General features: G+C 43.9%; 1 long non-coding RNA gene across 1 annotated transcript; it reads left to right on the top strand.

Annotated features, from left to right (window-relative positions):
- The first annotated feature begins 18,093 nt into the window (after nucleotides 1-18,093).
- On the top strand, nucleotides 18,094-19,234 carry LOC119562343. Its single transcript, XR_005221807.1, has 3 exons — nucleotides 18,094-18,245; nucleotides 18,300-18,481; nucleotides 18,536-19,234. It is a non-coding gene; the product is annotated as an uncharacterized LOC119562343 (long non-coding RNA).
- Nucleotides 19,235-19,968: the final 734 nt, after the last annotated feature.

The following is a 19,968-nucleotide window of genomic DNA, read 5'->3' as shown; positions in this document are numbered from 1 at the left end:
CACGAGGCGCTAAGTCATCGGACCCACGCTAGTGCTGTTGACCAAAACGGCCGAGTTATGCATCGGGCTATGCAGCGGGTGCGAAGTACAAGGTCAGCATTCTGCCCATAGCCCTGCCGTCTATTCTGACCGTCGCTGCCGACGTCGGGCCTTCTTCCTGGCTTTCTTATAGAAAACTTAAGTTAGCTTTATGCAGTTCTTAACAGACTCGCAAAGAATCCAAACGGATTCCGGGATAAAATTAATTCAAGCAATAAAAATTTATAATTATCCAAACGGATTTCTAAAGAATAAAGATTATAAATTTAAACGGAAAATAGTCTTGTCTTCACTTATATGTCTTAGTGTTTTAATCGTATAAGTCTATTTTCGTAATACGAACAGGTTCCTTTAAATATATGATCACACCGTTTACATACCTGTTTTTTGTGCACTTGGGAAAAGCCCCTGAAAAAACAAGAAAAAATAAAAGTTTTCAGAAACCAGCAACACTGGAAACTCTCCAGAATAGATTTTTATTTAAAAACCTTCTCTGGTCACACTCCCTTAAGAATCACGCCAAAATGGCCCACCAAGAAAATAAATTTCACTTTCCAGTAAGTTATAACAAATAGAATCTGAGCATCCCAGTTCTGTGCTTCACTTAAGTGCAGGACTTTACCTTGGCTTGAAGACAACCATAATTGGTGACCCCGACGTTTCGAATATCTACAATTAAAGCGAACGCATCTCGACTTACTCAAAACCTCATCATAACCTCAAACAATGCCTGTAAACGAAGACTTCGCCGAAGCGCAGGAGCCATTGCAATGGGATTCCTCTAGAATTTAAAATTTATAATTAATCAGTATATATTATCAACTATACAAAAATATTTTCCCAAAGTTCCATTGGCTTACTCCAAATATTTTCAAAGATAAAGGCCCCAGAACCACTACACTTCATTCCGCAGCTGTATACTTTGTAGACTTTGAAGCTCGTGTTCTCGAAACTAACTTTTTTTATCCGGCCGTCAAAATTACGATTGAATTTTTTAACCGATTTACTTAAAGTAAACCAGCCAGGAAGTTGACGGCCGCAAAAAATGTCAGTCAACGGTATTGTTAATTGTTGATTAATATTTCCGCAATTTTGTTTTTTCTGACTTAAAATCAACTTTGGCGTTGGCCCCGCGTCGAAAAGACGAATGGCGTCCTTGTGGTGATTAACGAGCTCTAAATTCCCAAACCACCCCAAATCTGTATTTCTTACCACACATGAATGCACTCATTTTTTTTCGGGAAGCACGTATTTTCAAAGATCGATCTGAGCCATACATACTATCAAACTCCCATCGAGGTTGAGACGTCCCCAAAATGACCATAAATACTCCTTTTCGATTATTCGAATTCACTCACATGACTTTCGGACTGTGCAACGCTGCACAAACATTTCAACGATTCATGCAATCTGCCTTTTCAGAGACGGATTTTGTCTTCGTTTACGTCAATGACATCGCGCTTGCATCAGTTAATATAGAACAGCACCAACTTCACCTCCCCAATATATTTGAACGACTACGGCAATTCAACCTCACCATAAATCAAGGTAAATGTGGTTTCGGAAAGAATTTTATCGATTTCTTAGGCCATCATATCTTTTCAAACGGCATCAAACCACTGCCAGACAAAGTGAAGGCCATTTCGGATATCCCTCTGCCCAAATTCGCTTAGGAGCTACGCAGGCTCTAGTCAATGATTAATACGTACAGATTCTTGCTAAATGCAATTTAACACCAGGCACCCCTAAACCAACTTTTTCCAGGAAACAGGAAGAACAACTCAACTCCAACTACTTGGACTGCCGTTACCGTCAACAAATTCGATGAATGTAAACGAACTCTTTAAGAGGCAACATTACTTGTCCACCCAGCACCCACTGCGCCACTGTCTCTCTGCACAGATGCAAGCGATTTCGCCGCTGGAGCGGTACTACATCATGTCGTCGACGGCCAGTTCCAATCAACAGGATTTTTATGTGTAAAAATATCAGAAACGCTACGCAAGTATAGCACATACGATCGGCGATATGATCGAAAAAACCAGACAAAGCCTCTCCACGGAATCTTCGACAGTTGGATTTCAATAGCCAATTCACTACCTCTATCGTGCATGTGGCTGAATTGAAAACAATACCGCTGATACGCTTCCCGCATTTCAACTTATCGATTAAAACACCTCAGCATCACAAGCAAGTTGCGGAGAGCTTAAACGGCTACTGAACGACAACACCACAGAATTGCACTTAAAGTCAATCAGCATTCCCAACTCTAATTTGTAAAACACTGTATCCCTTCTCAAAAATTGAAGATTTCCCGACACGTTCGCTCGCTGCTGCAGTTTACGCTTCCTACACAGAGATTAGACCTTATTAATTTGGACCTCATCGGACCATTACCCCAATATACAATATAAATACTGCTTAACAATTATTGACCGTTGTACACGTTGGACGAAAGACATCGCAATCGAGGACATGCACGCCAACACGGTAGCCTTAGCACTCGGCTCGGCTCGTGGATTTCAAGATTTGGAGTTGCAGCCCGCACCACAACAGACTAGGGCAGACTGTTCGAGTCCCAATGGTTCCATGAATTGTTACGAATGCTAGGAATATTCTATCTTCGAACAACAGCATATCCCCCGCAAGCGAAAGTAATTATCGAATGCTGGCACAGACCAGTAAACTTTACTGACTAAAGGCGGTCATTATGAATAAATTAAATATAAATTGGGCACAGAAACCTTCCCTGATTCTGCTCGGGTTTCGTTAAACATTCAAGCCAGACATCAAAACAACATCAGCACAACTTGTGTACGGCACAACCCTTTGCCTTTCAGGAGACTTTTTCATCAAAGGTTTAATTTCCAACCGATCTAGTCGATCTAGCCATGTCCGTCTGTCTGTATGAACGATGTGATCTCGGAAACTATAAGAGCTTCACTAATTGGTTTAAGCATGCAGATTCTAGAGATTCCTGCGCAGCGCAAGTTTATTTTGTCAGTGTGTCACGCCCACTTGTAGTATCCAGCCTTTCAGCAAGCAGCTTTAAGCAAGGCGTGTTTATTTTTAAGAGAACTATTGTTTTAATCTTCCTCTCCTTGGCCTGTCCTCTTTGTCGTTCAGAAGATAACGCCGACGAGAGACAGCACGGTTCAGAACATTCGAGATCTCGCTGCTATTATTTGATTAAAGAACGATTTCATGCTTACCATTTTAAGACCGTTCGTACTGAAAAGGGGTTACATTGAGCACATTTCGGATTTAAATATTTAACATTTATAAAAGTTCCCTTGGTGTATAATGCGCATGTAATACACAGTGTTGATACCCGTGAGTGACAAATCGTAAATAAAGTTATATTATTAATGTAATTTTAACTGCTTGTACAGATACGGCTTCTAAACAATCGGTTTTATAGACAACTTACTCTGGAAAGCGCTGCTAGTGTATTAATTTTTTTACAAGTGCATTTTAAACTATTCATCGAACATTCAAAAAACGTCATTATGAGAAAGTAAGAATTTTCTGTTTTTTTTCTCATGGGAACTCTGTGGATAGAGGAAGCGGCAAGTTATTCGAACGTGCGCCGAATGAATTTAAGAATGTAGAAGTACAAACAATAATTACATTAGCAACGCTTGATCTTAATGTCAGTTTTCTATACAATAAAACTTCGGCCAAAGAGCTAGTGGGATGGCTCTGAGGGCGCCGAGCTGAAGGCTACCGAACGGGTCGCAGGTTGCGGATAGCGAGCGCCCTGGTTCTCCAGGGTAGCTACGAATAAGCGTGGAAGTTGGACACGGCCCGGCTACCGCCAAGCCCCCAACACGAAGCGCTAATAAGTAGCCCCGGACAGTCAGCGGGTATCTGCGCCGTAGCAGTACCGACGTCGCGCTTGTGCTGCCGCCTCCGACAAATAGCTCACACACACCCCTTCCCACACTCTTTGAACCTACCTCTTCCCTACCCACACAACTCATCTCACCCCGGGCTGGACTAAGGTGTCACTCGTACCGTGCCGAGAGTCAATCTGGCTGGGAGCCCGAGTCATCAAATAACTCAGTCTCAAACGGTGAGCTCAGGCAAGTGGCGACCGCCTGTTCTAAGTCAGCCTTACCCGGGTACGGCGGATCTCTGCCCGGGTGGACCTGTCCTTTCTCCGCAGCTCGTGGGATTTAACATGGAGAACTTAACAAATACTAAACAAAAAGACTGCACAAGACGAGAGCCCGACACTCTTATAAAGTCGGAAGTCGTAACCAACGACGAAAGAAAGAGCAAGATCACGGCTCTGACTACCCCAGTCCACGTGACGTCTACCCCTGCCAAGGCCAGCGAACAACGCAGCCGGCTAAGCCCAACTCGCCATAGCGACAAGCCCAAGCCTCCCACCAGCGTAGGTGTGGCTAACCAGCCACTCCAACCTGAGGGGAGCACCAAAGCCGGTCTCGTGGTGAGTACCAGGGCAAAGGAGTTTAAGAGGGTACCACCTAACCAGGCAGGACCTCTTGAAAGAAAGAAGGCTTTTAGGATCCTCAAACGGCTGGCCACCAATCCGATACGTGAGGATCAGACATCGAAATTGGATTACCAGAAAATCCAAGAGGACATAGCCTGGGCGAAGGCAGTTATCCCAGATTTCGACATCGCTATGACTACCAGCAACAAGCGAGAGAGGTCGATGGAGTCAGCTCAACCAGCGAGCAAGAAGGCCAAAGTAACCAACCGCGGCACATGGTCGAGATCCTTTGCGGAAGTGGTAAAGGATCGGAAGATCATTGGAGTCATCGACCAGAGCGATGAAGGCGGAAGGATCCCAAGAAACCATTGGGGTCTGGTTAGACGGGCCCTTGCGACAGTGGCCTTGAAAGTGCTGGACGAAAACCCAGGACCGCCACCCGATTGCACAGATGCAGGGTGGTACCAGGGCAACGTAAAGTTGATCGCCTGCGAAGACGAGAGATCGGCAGCACTCTACAAGGCTGCAATTACCAAAGTCGGCGAGGTCTACCCCGGGGCCAATCTGGCAGTTTGTGAGGCTGCAGACATCCCGTCTCGACCGAGAGCGAGGGTGTGGCTGCCGTCGGAACCATCGGAACCAGAGGCTATACTCAGCCTGCTGACCAGGTTCAACCCAAAACTTCCAACAGACGTTTGGAAGGTGGTCAAGGTGGAGAAAACCGAGCGAGTCACCATGAGCGTGGTTATCCTCCTAAACCAGGCCTGCTTGGAACCCCTCGCAGCCCAACAGCACAGAGTGAACTACGGGTTCGATAAGGTGCAGCTTCGTATTTATGACACCGATAAGATAGCGGCAGACAACCTGGCTGCCTGTGCGTCGTACGAACCCCCGAGCGACGACGAACCAGATCACGAAGAGGCCACCCTCACCGGCTACGTGTCAACCGACTCGGAGCTGACGGAGAGCCTGAAACAGCTGTGCACCCAGGACACAACCCGACCAGGGCGCTCTGTCCTCCAGGACATAGCGGAGGAAGCGGAGGGTACCCAGCCCGACCCCAGTCCCAAAGATGGTGCAGTTTCTGCAAATTAATCTGCACCACAGCAAGGCAGCATCCGCTGCCCTCCTCACCCGCCTGGCAACAGGAAACATAGACGTAGTCCTCATTCAAGAGCCATGGATTGTTGGTAACAACATCTGTGGCTTATCAACCCCCCTATACAAGCTATTTTACACCAAGGACAAGGGTAAAACCAGAACCTGCATTCTTACAAAAACACACTTTAACACATTTCTTATTCCACAGTTTAGCGAAGGCGACCTTACCACGGTCAGACTGGAGCTAAACGAACACACCCATCACACCATAGCATCATTCTATCTGGCTCACGACCACGAAGGGCCACTACCAAACACCACTACACAACAACTCATACGCACTCACTCATCTAAGGAACTCATCCTGGGTGGGGACGCCAACTCTCACCACACACAATGGGGAAGTACAAACACCAACGAAAGGGGTGAGTTACTCTACGACAATCAATCTACAATCTCCTTCAATCAAATCTATTCATCTGCAACAAAGGTAATGACCCAACTTTCATCACTAGAAATAGGAGGGAAGTACTAGACATTACTCTAATATCTGATCCCCTACTTAACCAACTAGAAGCGTGGAAGGTGGGGATCGAACACTCATTCTCAGACCACCGTTACATAGAATTTACAATAAGTCTAGACCATCCTCCCGCCGAGAACATCACTAATCTAAGATTAACCAACTGGGGATACTACAAAAATCTCCTCAACAGGAACCTACTCGCTCCCCCGACACGCATACGCAACCGTCAAGAATTAGATAACCTAGTTAACACTTTTACTGATATCTGCGGTGAGGCCTTAAAAAGGGCTTGCCCAAGTAGAACAGTCAAAACAAAGCACAAACCCCCATGGTGGAACCCAACCCTGGCGAACCTTAAAAGAGAGTGTAGAACTTACTTCAACAAAGCTAAATATAACAATAGCGAATCCTCCTGGAATCTATATCATTCAAAACTAAGCCTATACAAAAAAGAAATAAGAATATCAAAACGAAGAGCCTGGGCTAACTTCTGCAGTAGCATAGAATCTACTGCGGAGGCATCCAGACTCAGAAGAACTCTAGCTAAAGCTCCAGCTACCATTGGCTATCTTAAAACCAATGCTGATGGCTGGACGGAAAACAGTCAGGAAACCCTTGAACTACTGTTAGACACACACTTCCCTAACAATACCCAGGTAGTGGAGGACCTCCACATAGAGGAGAATCTAGACGACCAGAGTATTGCCAACATTTCAAACCCTGGCCGCATTCAGTGGGCTGTTAACTCTTTTAAGCCCTTCAAATCACCTGGCCCAGATGGGTTCTTCCCGGCCCAGCTACAACGGACATTAGATATGTCCCTTCCCTGGCTGACAGCCATCTTCCACGGCTGCCTTGCTCTAAACCATATTCCAACAAGGTGGCTGGACGTTAAGGTAATTTTTATACCGAAAGCCGGCAAGCCCTCCCACACCAACCCAAAGGACTTCCGCCCGATCAGTCTCTCTTCCTTCTTGTTGAAGACCCTGGAAAGGCTAATTGACACCCATATCAGACTAACCATCGACCATAGCCTACTCTCTGACGCACAGCATGCGTACCGTAAGGGTAGATCAACCGATACCGCCCTCCACTCTCTAGTGTACAGTATAGAACGAGGCTTCCACAATAAGGAATACTCTCTTGCAGCGTTTCTAGACATAGAAGGCGCCTTCAACAACGTCACCCCAACGGCGATTACTGGTGCTCTGACTGAACTGGGCATTGAGCGGCCCATAGTGGGACTCATACACACCATGCTAACCAGCAGGGTAGTGCACTCCACTATGGGATCGGCCCTCTCGACCAGGAATGTCAGTAGAGGAACCCCACAAGGGGGCGTACTCTCACCTCTTCTATGGCTTTTGGTGGTCAACAAACTGCTATCACTTCTAGAAGAGGCCGGCACAAAAGTGGTAGCCTACGCGGATGACGTGGTTATCCTACTGCAGGGCAAATTCCCGCAAACCCTTTGTAATCTAATGGAGACAGCCCTATCCACCCTTTCCCGGTGGACGGCTGGCTGTGGACTGGGAGTTAACCCGGAAAAGACCGAACTAGTTCTCTTTACAAGGAAGTACAAGGTACCAATTCTAGTTCCCCCAAAACTACACCAAACGCGCCTAACCTTTAGCAACCAAGCAAAGTACCTAGGTGTCATCCTTGACAAAAAGCTCCTCTGGACTGATAACATCCTAGATCGCACACGCAAAGCGGCCATAGCCCTCTTCGCTTGTAAAAAAGCCATAGGGAGGAAGTGGGGTTTCTCCCCCATGATAGTTCACTGGCTATATACTGCAATAGTCAGGCCCATTCTCCTCTACGGAAACATCGTTTGGTGGCCTTCTCTAGATAAGAACTGCAACCTCCGGATCCTTCACAAGAAGGATCTACTTGCCAAAAGCTGGGCATCTGCAACAGCGCTGGGGCTCCGTGAAGCAGCGGCATGGACAACGGGCTCCACGGGTCACTCCATTATCCTATCAAAACATTCACCCCTACCACGTTATACAGACTACGTCCCACCCATAGTCAACTTCGAAAGAAGATACAAAATTTATATACCCACCCGTTCAGACTGGGACAACCTCCCACATCAATTCGTAAACGCCGTCAACATATACACGGACGGCTCCAAGTTTAACTCCCAAACAGGTGGGGGAGTCTTCTCCCCCGAACTAGACATAAAAGTCTCATTCCGCCTACCAGACCACTGTAGTGTGAAGTGAAGTGATGGCAATTCAGGAAGCCACTACCCACCTGAACACGTCTGCACATAAAGACAGTGATATCTTCATATTCTCGGATAGTCAAGCTGCCCTCAGGGCCCTCGACTCCTACACAACGAGCTCAAAAACAATCTCTGAATGCCGCAAATCTCTTATCGAGATGGCCACTCATCTGAGAATCAACCTCATCTGGGTGCCTGGGCACCGCAACATTGAGGGCAACTGCATAGCAGACGAGCTGGCAAGACGGGGGACAACCGCCGATATCCTTCGTGATAAGGACACGGTAGGGATGCCCATGGCTACCTGCAAGCTCCATCTCAGGCAGAGATTGTATACTCTTTCCAACAACCGTTGGAACTCAATCTCAACATGCCACAATTCTAGACTCACATGGCCAAACTATAACACGAAAAGAACAAAAACTCTCCTACAATGTAGCAGGGAGGACATCTCCACTCTCCTAAATGCCCTCACGGGCCACTGTCTTATAGGGACTCATGCGATAAGGCTGGGTCTAAGTAACCACGACTTCTGCCGCAGCTGAAAAGAGATAGACGAAGAGGAGAGCATCGAACACCTCCTATGCTTCTGCCCAGCGCATAACCTAAAGCGCTTTCAAACCCTAGGTAGCTACACACTTCCGAACCTTGCGGCCATTCAGGACGTAAGCATTCAAAAACTACTATGTTTCTTAAGAAGAACAGAATACTTCGCGAAGGCAGAAAACCCATGAGCTAGGGAAACGGATCTTTCAGAGATCATGTGGTATCACAAGGGGCCCATTGTGGCCTAAGTGAGGGGACTTATATTTAGTCTCCAACCACTCCTACCTAACCTAACATATACAATAAAACATTCGACTTCATATAAATATTCACATCTGTAGTGTTAACGCCTCGCATGATATTTGAATATTCGACAATGATGTTAGCAGTCGAAGCACATGGGTCATCCAGGCTTGGCTGTCCATTGTATAAGTTTGCATGGAACCCAAAGGTGTTACAAGACCGGATGCAATTCTTCAAATCAGCAGTATGAAAGAATGAAATCTAAAACCCGAGCCGCCGAGTGATTGGGGAATGCACCGGACACGAGGCGCTAAGTCATCGGACCCACGCTAGTGCTGTTGACCAAAACGGCCGAGTTATGCATCGGGCTATGCAGCGGGTGCGAAGTACAAGGTCAGCATTCTGCCCATAGCCCTGCCGTCTATTCTGACCGTCGCTGCCGACGTCGGGCCTTCTTCCTGGCTTTCTTATAGAAAACTTAAGTTAGCTTTATGCAGTTCTTAACAGACTCGCAAAGAATCCAAACGGATTCCGGGATAAAATTAATTCAAGCAATAAAAATTTATAATTATCCAAACGGATTTCTAAAGAATAAAGATTATAAATTTAAACGGAAAATAGTCTTGTCTTCACTTATATGTCTTAGTGTTTTAATCGTATAAGTCTATTTTCGTAATACGAACAGGTTCCTTTAAATATATGATCACACCGTTTACATACCTGTTTTTTGTGCACTTGGGAAAAGCCCCTGAAAAAACAAGAAAAAATCAAAGTTTTCAGAAACCAGCAACACTGGAAACTCTCCAGAATAGATTTTTATTTAAAAACATTCTCTGGTCACACTCCCTTAAGAATCACGCCAAAATGGCCCACCAAGAAAATAAATTTCACTTTCCAGTAAGTTATAACAAATAGAATCTGAGCATCCCAGTTCTGTGCTTCACTTAAGTGCAGGACTTTACCTTTGCTTGAAGACAACCATAATTGGTGACCCCGACGTTTCGAATATCTACAATTAAAGCGAACGCATCTCGACTTACTCAAAACCTCATCATAACCTCAAACAATGCCTGTAAACGAAGACTTCGCCGAAGCGCAGGAGCCATTGCAATGGGATTCCTCTAGAATTTAGAATTTATAATTTATCAGTATATATTATCAACTATACAAAAATATTTTCCCAAAGTTTCATTGGCTTACTCCAAATATTTTCAAAGAAAAAGGCCCCAGAACCACTACACTTCATTCCGCGGCTGTATACTTTGTAGACTTTAAAGCTCGTGTTCTCGAAACTAACTTTTTTTATCCGGCCGTCAAAATTACGATTGAATTTTTTAACCGATTTACTTAAAGTAAACCAGCCAGGAAGTTGACGGCCGCAAAAAATGTCAGTCAACGGTATTGTTAATTGTTGATTAATATTTCCGCAATTTTGTTTTTTCTGACTTAAAATCAACTTTGGCGTTGGCCCCGCGTCGAAAAGACGAATGGCGTCCTTGTGGTGATTAACGAGCTCTAAATTCCCAAACCACCCCAGATCTGTATTTTTTACCACACATGAATGCACTCATTTTTTTTCGGGAAGCACGTATTTTCAAAGATCGATCTGAGCCATACATACTATCAAACTCCCATCGAGGTTAAGACGTCCCCAAAATGACCATAAATACTCCTTTTCGATTATTCGAATTCACTCACATGACTTTCGGACTGTGCAACGCTGCACAAACATTTCAACGATTCATGCAATCTGCCTTTTCAGAGACGGATTTTGTCTTCGTTTACGTCAATGACATCGCGCTTGCATCAGTTAATATAGAACAGCACCAACTTCACCTCCCCAATATATTTGAACGACTACGGCAATTCAACCTCACCATAAATCAAGGTAAATGTGGTTTCGGAAAGAATTTTATCGATTTCTTAGGCCATCATATCTTTTCAAACGGCATCAAACCACTGCCAGACAAAGTGAAGGCCATTTCGGATATCCCTCTGCCCAAATTCGCTTAGGAGCTACGCAGGCTCTAGACAATGATTAATACGTACAGATTCTTGCTAAATGCAATTTAACACCAGGCACCGCTAAACCAACTTTTTCCAGGAAACAGGAAGAATAACTCAACTCCAACTACTTGGACTGCCGTTACCGTCAACAAATTCGATGAATGTAAACGAACTCTTTAAGAGGCAACATTACTTGTCCACCCAGCACCCACTGCGCCACTGTCTCTCTGCACAGATGCAAGCGATTTTGCCGCTGGAGCGGTACTACATCATGTCGTCGACGGCCAGTTCCAATCAACAGGATTTTTATGTGTAAAAATATCAGAAACGCTACGCAAGTATAGCACATACGATCGGCGATATGATCGAAAAAACCAGACAAAGCCTCTCCACGGAAACTTCGACAGTTGGATTTCAATAGCCAATTCACTACCTCTATCGTGCATGTGGCTGAATTGAAAACACTACCGCTGATACGCTTCCCGCATTTCAACTTATCGATTAAAACACCTCAGCATCACAAGCAAGTTGCGGAGAGCTTAAACGGCTACTGAACGACAACACCACAGAATTGCACTTAAAGTCAATCAGCATTCCCAACTCTAATTTGTAAAACACTGTATCCCTTCTCAAAAATTGAAGATTTCCCGACACGTTCGCTCGCTGCTGCAGTTTACGCTTCCTACACAGAGATTAGACCTTATTAATTTGGACCTCATCGGACCATTACCCCAATATACAATATAAATACTGCTTAACAATTATTGACCGTTGTACACGTTGGACGAAAGACATCGCAATCGAGGACATGCACGCCAACACGGTAGCCTTAGCACTCGGCTCGGCTCGTGGATTTCAAGATTTGGAGTTGCAGCCCGCACCACAACAGACTAGGGCAGACTGTTCGAGTCCCAATTGTTCCATGAATTGTTACGAATGCTAGGAATATTCTATATTCGAACAACAGCATATCCCCCGCAAGCGAAAGTAATTATCGAATGCTGGCACAGACCAGTAAACTTTAATGACTAAAGGCGGTCATTATGAATAAATTAAATATAAATTGGGCACAGAAACCTTCCCTGATTCTGCTCGGGTTTCGTTAAACATTCAAGCCAGACATCAAAACAACATCAGCACAACTTGTGTACGGCACAACCCTTTGCCTTTCAGGAGACTTTTTCATCAAAGGTTTAATTTCCAACCGATCTAGTCGATCTAGCCATGTCCGTCTGTCTGTATGAACGATGTGATCTCGGAAACTATAAGAGCTTCACTAATTGGTTTAAGCATGCAGATTCTAGAGATTCCTGCGCAGCGCAAGTTTATTTTGTCAGTGTGTCACGCCCACTTGTAGTATCCAGCCTTTCAGCAAGCAGCTTTAAGCAAGGCGTGTTTATTTTTAAGAGAACTATTGTTTTAATCTTTCTCTCCTTGGCCTGTCCTCTTTGTCGTTCAGAAGATAACGCCGACAAGAGACAGCACCGTTCAGAACATTCGAGATCTCGCTGCTAACACGCACGACGATTCAAAGCTTGCAAACATACACACAAGCTGCGGTCGACGAATTTCGGCAACGCCCCGTTAGTATTCTGTTACGCCGAAATCTCGTGGCGAATCGAATGATCTGGTCAGCACCAAATTTTCTCTTGAACGTTGCAGACGTGCGTTTATTATTCTCAGCGACATAAGTACACCAAATCAAGAGAATTACCTATTTGTGAACCGAACAAATTTAAATCATAGTGCCAAGAGAAAAAGAAACCAAATATCTAAGCCGACGGTTAGTCTGGCCGACTCTTTTGATTCTGCCTAAGCGGAGAGCTTTACGATCAAGGTGATTACCAAAATTAAGTCTCTGTGAAGCCGTGGTAATTTTTTATAAAAGTTCCCAGCCAGCCGGCAAGCCAGCTTTGCGCTGCTAACGCGCTGCACTGCCACTGCTGACGCCATTCGTTCGGTGGTGAAGTGTAACGGAAGTGTAACCATTGCTTGGTGCAAAGCCAGACCAAGTACAGGTAACTCCCTCTGAAGTGATAAGAAGCTAATTAGTAGTAACAATTCTTTTATAGTACAGGTGGTACCGCTCACCAGCACTTGTTTTGTTGGGAGATATAAATCAAGCGAAATATCATAGCCCTTTAATTCCTGAGGACGGTGGCACTTACATAACAACCACGTGCGAGTCATAACTGCCTACTGCAGATCGGTCCGAGTTCAGGTTCAGCCTAGCGCGCCCTTCGGTGGCGCTTTCAACACATCCACGTGCGATTTATAACCTACAGCGAGTTTCTTTCTAAATCGGCACCTTTCACCCTTGGTCTGTCTGGACCCAATGAATGAGGATCAGGATAAGTTCTAAAAAACTTATGATTACCACCTAGCTTAATATTTACAAACCATCGCCTTAAGCAAACCGGCAACTAGCCGCGCTTAATTCCCCCTTTTGGTCTAAGCCTAAAACGTCAATGGAGATAATTGATCCGCAAACATTATGCTAATCTAAGTTATATTAATTCATTTAGAATGTAAGATCTATAAAAATAATGCTTTAGTACCCCCTGAAATTCAGCTAGATCAGTGGGCCCAGTCAAAAGTAGCTAGGAAGCAAAGTTAAATTTAGAACAGCAACAATGTGCTTCTACAGGGATTCAACTGAATTATAATGAATTACCATATTATGAAACCTCAGATCGAAAGACTCCATTGTAACTTGGAAGGTTAATAAAATGTAATCTGTCAAAAGTACATCATGCAACAAATGTATCATAACCAATAGTCGGAAAGGGAATTCCTTTGGGCCAATTCGAATAGACTCCAACATTGTCATGGTCAGGAGGGTTTAGAGAAGAATGTGAAAGCGACATCTGATTCACATACTAAACGGCCTGTTCTACCTAACAATCTTTAGAGTCCAACCCTTTTGTTTTTTTTTGTCTAGTCCACCAGTATTTGAGCTTCCCAGTGTGCTTATCTTATTATGCAAGCGTGCTAAGGGAAAAAAGAGATAGAAAACAACCCCGACAATTCCGACGAATCTAACTAATCTAACGCCCATAACGCTTAAATCTGTCTACCGCTCTGTTTGTCTGTCGCTTTGCTTTTTGCATATCTCCATTTCCGTTTGGCCCCTTTAGCTGAGTAACGGGTATCTGATAGTCGAGGTACTCGACTACAGCGTTCATCCTTGTCATATTTATTTTTTCTTAGTCTACGGTAACTTTAGGAACTGGTCAGATCTATTCGATACCTGTAACTTGGGGATCACAGTCTTGCATATAGAGATAACCCAACCGGTAAAGATAGGCCTTAGTATTCTTAGAGTAACTGTACGATTTCCTTATCCACAACAACATTTCGAGTAATGTAGGAGATTGTTTTTTTTTAGTCCTGGAATATACGATTACAATTTCATCAATAGAAACTAGTCGACCGGATACAACTAGAAAATCTACGCTCAAAGAGGATTCAATCTAGTCGTTGTAGGAATTACAGGGTTTAACTTGTAGGTTAAGGTCCTGACCATTTAGGATTGATTGAATAGTGGTTTCAAAATAGTTCAATTAGATTATCAGTAGGAAGTAGAGCGGTCAATCCGCTATTGGTTTGTGATATTGCTAGTGGTTATGCATGGAAAATGACAGATTTTATTTTGATGTTTAAAGTTTAAACAAGGAAGAACGCTATAGTCGAGTACTTCGACTATCAGAAACCAGTTACTCAGCTAAAGGGACCAAAGGAAAATGGAGATATGCAAGCAGCAAAGCGAGATTGAAATGCGCCACCTACCGGCGGTAAACAGATTTAAGCGTTGTGGGCGTTGGAGTGGGCGTGGCAAAGTTTTTTGGATCAATCGATAGGTATTGACGAGACCAATACATTTCAGTTAAAATTTTTTATCTAGCATAAGAATTGTGGGCGCCACAGGCTTGGGCGGCTTGTGGGCGTTAGAGAGGGCGTGGCATATTCGCATAAAAAACTTGCGCTGCGCTCAAGCCTACGGAATCTAAATCTGAAAACCCATTTCTCTATCGTTAATATTTTCCGAGATATCCGCGTTCATACTTACGATTTTTGAAGTTTGTGGGCGTTACAGTGGGCGTTAGAGTGGGCGTTAGAGTGGGCGTGGCACTCTGCTAAAACAAACTTGCGCTGCGTAAGAAGCTCAGGAATCTGCACGACAAATCTCAATAGCCTGGCTCTTATAGTTTCCGAGATCTCAGCGTTCATGCGGACAGACAGACGGACAGACGGACATGGCTAGATCGACTCGTATAGTGATTCTGATCAAGAATATATATACTTTATGGGGTCGGAAGCGCTTCCTTCTGCCTGTTACATACTTTCCGACGAATCTAGTATACCCTTTTACTCTACGAGTAACGGGTATAAAAAGTAAAAAAAAATTATTGAAAACAAGACGCCGGTCGATCACAGCCCACCAAATTCTAACCCAGAATACCCAAGAATTTGCAACATATCAACCAATCAAAACTAGATGTAATCATGTGTTTCATAAGCATTGCTTAGACAATTATCTACAAAGTTCTCACCATTGTTCAACATGTCGTGAAAATACTTACAATATGAGAGAGGGCCAAGATTTAGAAAGCGGACTGAGAGAGGCTGAAGAACACAGAAGTCTAGAGGCAAACCCTTACCGGGATACTGGCAGAAATATTGATTCACCCCCGTGTTCATCCAACAACCAACATTTACCAGTCTCAGGAGAAAATCCACCAATCATAGGAGACCAACATATACCACGAGAAACAGTTCATAGCGGAGTAGTTACTAGATCGATGCAACGTAGAGGTCATAAACAGCAAAAAAATAGGGTTGAAAGACCTAGTTCTCGGCTTACTCAGCAATGGAATCAATCAGAAACACATAACTACATCCAATCCCAGATTCATAGACAAGAAGCTAATATGATACATCAATTAACAACTCATAAAACAAATACTATCCAGACTCAACTAGCTTCGATAAATTTAAGAGAGCACGAAAACTTAGATCAGCGTAATCAAGCAAATCGCAACCGAAGTGCGTCTTCGATTGTTAGTAGAAGCGCACTACTGAATCGCCCAGAGGGTAGTCAAAACTCATGACCACAGGGGAATTCACCAAGTATTTCTCGAGACTTCCGTACTAATGTCCCATCGTTGCCCATAGAGAAAGTGGGAATTATTCAAAACTGGCGTCTGAAGTTTGACGGAGCCAAAGAAGGAATAGCAGCTTCTGAATTTATATACCGAGTCCGTTCCTAAACAGCTCAAGCCTTATCAGGCGATTATCAATTACGGCATTGGCCAGTATCGCAGGCAATTGAGAAAATTATGTTTTCCGAAATAGACAGGATGCTAGATCTTGATATTATAGATGAATCGACAAGTCTGTGGAGTAGCAACGTGGTTTTAGTGAGGAAGGGAGATAAATGAAGACTTTGTCTGGATTAACGCGTAGTTAATAGCGTTACCCTCAAAGACGCTTATCCCCTACCCCACACCGACGGAATCTTGAGTAGACTACTACTCTGGGTGGTACCGTCGTTTTGTTATTAACTATGCTGCGTTAAGCTTCCCTCTGGCCGAACTGTTAAAGAAAAATAAACCTCTAGAATGGAACAAGGCCGCTGAAGCTTCGTTTGAAGAGTTAAAAGCTAAATTGAATTCCGCCCCGCTCCTCAGTACTCCAGATTCCGATGGACCATTTTTGCTAATTTGTGATGCAAGTTCGTATGGTATAGGATTTGTGTGCTGGCACAGACCGACGAAGACGGAAGTGAGTTGCCCGTTGCATACAGAAATTCCGTGCCTACATAGAAGGTCAAAAGCTCGGCGTTATCACAGACCACTCCCCTCTGCAATGGCTCATGCGGCAAAAAGATCTATCTGGTCGTCTTGCCAGGTGGGATATAAAATTGCAAGGGTTTTCGTTTCCCATAACACATAGCAAGGGTACGCAAAACGTTGTTGCAGACACTTTATCCAGAGTAAATGAGCCCGAAGTTAACGAGTTTGATGATTTGGGTCCGATAGTAGATTTAACTGAAAAGGAATTCGAATTCTTGCAGTACACCGATCTTATTGAAAACATACGGAACAATCAACCGTAGAACAGGATATACGCCATATTTTTTAGCTTTTGGCCAAAACATGTTGCTCAACGGGAAAGATTACTAACTTCTGCGTAAATTAGATCTGTTAATTGACGTCACGCATATTGACGATCGAGATGCCTTGAAAGTTGCCAGAAACAAAGCTAAAGAATCGGTGGCGCGGCCGCATGATAATAACGCCAAAGTCTATAATTTGAGAAGCCGATTAGTCCAACTTATAGGAGGAGACCCCGTTTTTGCAAGAAACTTTGTTCAAAGTAACGCAGCTAAGAAGTTTAATGCAAAACTTGCAAAAGCATTTATCAAGACAAAAGTCAATCGTAAACTCGGCTCTACTTATTACGAGATTACGGATGAATCAGGTATTGGGTACATATCATTTGAAGGATCTGAAAATACAAGGGGATTATGAAAATATGAAGAAAAATTAAGAAAAAGGCAGTAAATAACATCCCAGATGGCTCATGCGTTGTGTTAACTGTGGTGTAGTATCCAGCCTCTCACAGCAAGCAGCTTTAAGCAAGCCATGTTTCTTCTTAAGAGAACTATTGTTTTTATCTTCCTCTCCTTGGCCTGTCCTCTTTGTCGTTCAGAAGATAACGCCGACAAGAGATAGCACGGTTCAGAACATTCGGGATCTCGCTGCTAACACGCACGACGATTCAAAGCTTGCAAACATACACACAAGCTGCGGTCACCGAATTTCGGCAACGTCCCGTTAGGATTCTGTTACGCCGAAATCTCGTGGCGAATCGAATGATCTGGTCAGAATCAAATTTTCTCTCGAACGTTGCAGGCGTTTATTGAAGTCACATTTTGTTGGTACAGTCCGCTTATTCTCAGCGACATAAGTACACCAAATCAAGAGAATTATCTATGTGCGAAGAAGAAAAGAAACCAAACATCTAAGCCGACGGTTAGTCTGGCCGACTCTTTTGATTCTGCCTAAGCGGAAAGCTTTACTGTCAAGGTGATTATCAAAATTAAGTTTCTGTGAAGCCGTGGTAATTTGTGCGAGTTATAGAAAAGTTCCCGGCCAGCCGGCAAGCCAGCTTCGCGCTGCTAACGCGCTGCACTGCCACTGCTGACGCCTGGACGCCATGCGTTCGGTGGTGAAGGGTAACGGTTACCACTAGCCGATGTTGCATAACTTGCGAAGCACGAGGTTAGACCCCATTGCTTGGTGCAAAGCCAGCCCAAGTACAGGTAACTCCCCCTGAAGTGATTAGAATCTAATTAGAAGTAACAATTCTTTTATAGTACAGATGATACCGCTCACCAGCACTTGTTTTGTTGGGAGATATAAATCAAGCGAAATATTATAGCCCTTTAAATCCTGAGGACGGTGGCACTTACATAACAACCACGTGCGAGTCATCACTGCCTACTGCAGATCGGTCCGAGTTCAGGTTCAGCCTAGCGCGCCCCTCGGTGGCGCTTTCAACACATTCACGTGCGATTTATAGCCTACAGCGAGTTTCTTTCTAAATCCGCACCTTTCACCCTTGGTCGGTCTGGACCCAATGAGTCAGGATAAGTTCTAAAAAACTTATGATAACCACCTAGCTTAATATTTACAAACCATCGCCTTAAGCAAACCGGCAACTAGCCGCGCTTAATTCCCCCTTTTGGTCTAAGCCTAAAACGTCAATGGAGACCACATTCAGATAATTGATCCGCAAACATTATGCTAATCTAAGTAAAATTAATTCATTTAGAATGTAAGATCTATAAAAATAATGCTTTAGTACCCCCTGAAATTCAGCTAGATCAGTGGGCCCAGTCAAAAGTAGCTAGGAAGCAAAGTTAAATTTAGAACAGCAACAATGTGCTTCTACAGGGATTCAACTGAATTATAATGAATTACCATATTGTGAAACCTCAGATCGAAAGACTCCATTGTAACTTGGAAGGTTAATAAAATGTAATCTGTCAAAAGTACATCATGCAACAAATGTATCATAACCAATAGTCGGAAAGGGAATTCTTTTGGGCCAATTCGAATAGACTCCAACATTGCCATGGTCAGGAGGGTTTAGAGAAGAATGTGAAAGCGACATCTGATTCACATACTAAATTGCCTGTTCTACCTAACAATCTTTAGAGTCCAACCCTTTTGTTTTTTTTGTCTAGTCCACCAGTATTTTAGCTTCCCAGTGTGCACTTATCTTATTATGCAAGCGTGATAAGGGAAAAAAGAGATAGAAAACCACCCCGACAATTCCGACGAATCTAACTAATCTAACGCCCATAACGCTTAAATCTGTCTACCGCTCTGTCTGTCTGTCGCTTTGCTTTTTGCATATCTCCATTTCCGTTTGGCCCCTTTAGCTGAATAACGGGTATCTGATAGTCGAGGTACTCGACTACAGCGTTCATCCTTGTCATATTTTTTTTTTCTTAGTCTACGGTAACTTTAGGAACTGGTCAGATCTATTCGATACCTGTAACTTGGGGATCACAGTCTTGCATATAAAGATAACCCAACCGGTAAAGATAGGCCTTAGTATTCTTAGAGTAACTGTACTATTTCCTTATCCACAACAACATTTCGAGTAATGTAGGAGATTGTTTTTTTTGAGTCCTGGAATATACGATTACAATTTCATCAATAGAAACTAGTCGACCGGATACAACTACAAAATCTACGCTCAAAGAGGATTCAATCTAGTCGTTGATAGGAATTACAGGGT

The sequence above is a fragment of the Drosophila subpulchrella genome, unplaced genomic scaffold (assembly GCF_014743375.2).
Source record: "Drosophila subpulchrella strain 33 F10 #4 breed RU33 unplaced genomic scaffold, RU_Dsub_v1.1 Primary Assembly Seq422, whole genome shotgun sequence".
NCBI classification, from domain to species: domain Eukaryota; kingdom Metazoa; phylum Arthropoda; class Insecta; order Diptera; family Drosophilidae; genus Drosophila; species Drosophila subpulchrella.
The sequence above is the reverse complement of the archived record's forward strand: the minus strand, read 5'-3'. Positions and strand labels throughout refer to the sequence as shown.